Source organism: Branchiostoma floridae, chromosome 7 (genome assembly GCF_000003815.2).
Source record: "Branchiostoma floridae strain S238N-H82 chromosome 7, Bfl_VNyyK, whole genome shotgun sequence".
In the NCBI taxonomy this organism is placed as follows: Eukaryota; Metazoa; Chordata; class Leptocardii; order Amphioxiformes; family Branchiostomatidae; genus Branchiostoma; species Branchiostoma floridae.
This window is the reverse complement of record NC_049985.1, coordinates 18,106,029-18,108,860: the sequence shown is the minus strand read 5'-3', so window position 1 is coordinate 18,108,860 and position 2,832 is coordinate 18,106,029.

Here is a 2,832-nt window from a genome sequence, read left to right as displayed (position 1 = left end):
TGTGAACGTATCTCATGAAAGAGATGATGTTTCGTAAGTCGTGACAGGGAAGGCACGTTAGCGTTACAGCATCTAACGTTACCACCGTTACAGTTTCATTGAAGCGAGAAAGTCTCCCTGTCTGTTCTTGACAAGCATGATGAGCACCCGGTTTGGCTCCCTCCACAAGCCCTCCAAAGCTCAAAGCTCGGTACTCTTTTCCACTGAATAAATCGGTATGACTCGAGTTCCTTTCTACCAAGACCTCCCTTGGACCCTCCCCCCTCCCATCGAACGCACCTTTCCCACACCGTTCCATAGAACGCACAGAACAATGGCATTCTATAGCGCAGAACAATGGCGTTCTATAGAACATCCCCAAGGTCACGCCACATGTTTGTTGTCTCTCTGCCCAGTACGTGTTGCGTATAAACCATGCACACAGCAGGTTGGACAGGGCTGCTGTATCTCCTCTGCACCGCGCGGTTCGCCGCCTGCGAGCTGAAACAGATGGACCAGTTCCACTACCTGGCGAGTTCCAAGGTGTACGGAAATGCAACACTTCCCTGCAATGCGAAACTCATGCTGCAGAATGTGCCCCAAACCGTAATCAGGTACGACAAGTAAAGGTTGTATCCCACTGCACTCGGGGCACCGGTACAGCACTGTGGGGTTCAGAAAGATTACTCAACGATTTTCAGCGATAAAGAACGAATTTTCTTACGTTTTGTGTAACGTTATTTTGTTGTCTTCTAAGTCATACTTTTACGTATTACGCAATATCTAGATGATACAAGATCGGGGAACTAACACGACAGTGCCGCAGTGAATGAACCCCGCAGTGCCGCACCGGTGCGGAGCAGTGAGATACCACTTTTAGGATGTACATAAAACAAGAAGTTTGGAAAATTCATTTCGCTCGAATTGTATTGTACATCATTGGGAAGCATGTTTAGCGTTCTGTACAATGACAGTCCATGTGTTATGATCCTACATTCAATGGTTGGGAACCGAGGCTGCATATGTCAGCAGTTGGGCAAACTTCCCATGATTACACGGCTATTGTTTTCTAATGATTAGTATTACATACTATATCTCATATTGTTGGAATTTGAAGTCTTGTTTTTTCAATGCGATTTAGTCAGGCTAAGAAAATAACAGAACAAAATAATGGTAACGTTAATGCCGCACGGCCAACACTATTAATTACTTCATGAAGGATTGTGTCCTACGGACTCCTGTTTCCTTGATGCTGGGAACTATGTTTTTGTTGTGAAGTCTGCCAAACCCTCATCTTCATCTTCCTGTCTAGGTGGTATAAAGACGAGAAAGATATCACGGTCACCCCGAGGAAGCATCGGGTGAGCGTGGATCACCATGGTAACCTGAAAATGCAGAAACTGCGGGAATACGACAGCGGCGTGTACGCATGTCAGGTGGGGTTTCCCGGGGGCACGGAGGTCATATGGTCCCAGGTAAGCAGGGTGGACTTAGCACTTTGTCTGTCTGTCTCACTCTGTCTCTCTCTCTGTTTCTCTCTGATTCTCCCTGTCTCTCTGCTTGTCCCTCTCTGTGTGTCTCTCGCTCCGTCTCTCTTTCTGCTTCTCTCTCTCTGCTTCTTTCTGTCTGCTTCTCTCTGTCTGCTTCTTTCTGTCTGTTTCTCTCTGCTTCTCCCTGTCAATCTGTTTGTCTCTGTCTGCCTGTCTCTCTCTTTGTTTCTCTGTCTGCCTCTCTGTCTGTTTCTCTCTGTCTGTGTGTCTCTCTCTCTGTTTGTCTCTGTCTGCCTCTCTGTCTCTTTGTTTCTCTGTCTGCCTCTCTGTCTCTTTGTTTCTCTGTCTGCCTCTCTGTCTGTTTCTCTCTGTATGTGTGTCTCTCTCTGTTCCTCTCTGTCTGCCTCTCTGCCCGTTTCTCTCTGTCTGTGTGTCTCTCTCTCTGTTTCTCTCTGCCTCTCTGTCTGTTTCTCTCTATCTCTCTGTGTCTCTCTGTTTGCCTCTGTCTGCCTCTCTCTCTCTTTGTGTCTCTGTCTGCCTTTCTGTCTGCCTCTCTGTCTGTGTGTCTTTCTCTCTGTCTCTGTTTCTCTCTGTCTCTCTCTCGCTATCTCCTGTCTTTCTCCATTTTCCTCTCTCTCACTACCTCTCAGTCATCACAATTTCGTATGTTTCTAGCGATCTCTCCTTCTTTCTCTCTCAATCTCTCTGGCTATCCACTCATCAATCTTTCTCCCCCAACCTCCGTCATACGATCTCTCTCACTATTCATATCTTTCTGTCTCTCCTCTCTATCACTATCTCTTTCCTCCACTCCCACTCGCTCTCCCTCACTAGCTCTTTTTCGGTCACTTTCTCATCCTTATTCTTTTCCGCGCGCAGTCTTTCCTTAAATTCTTCTTCTCTCTGCTTCAATCACTCTCTTCACATCACTCTCTCCCAATCTTCCCCTCTCTTTCCCTCATCTTTATTTCTCCCTCTAATTGATTAGTAAGTAATGTCGCCGACGCCAGACTGATAAGATGACCTCTTAATTTCTGCCTAGACCTGATTTTATGGCATTTTGGCCATTGTCAGATAAAAAGTTCTGAGGCCAGATGGGCTGAAATTTGGTGTGGGGGATTCCTATACCATGGATGAACACGTGAAGTTCGTTCACGTCGCGTTTTGCATACACCACTTTAAATACGATAGTAAATCTGTTAGCTTTTGGTGATTTCAGACCACGTTTTGGCTACAGTGTCTTGGTATTCAAACCATACTTGGTAAAGAAAGACAAGTACAATCTAGTGTGATAGACCGGGATCTGTGTAAATATGAATCTGTAGACTCTTATGAGGCTAATTGTGGATTAAACTAAACTCAA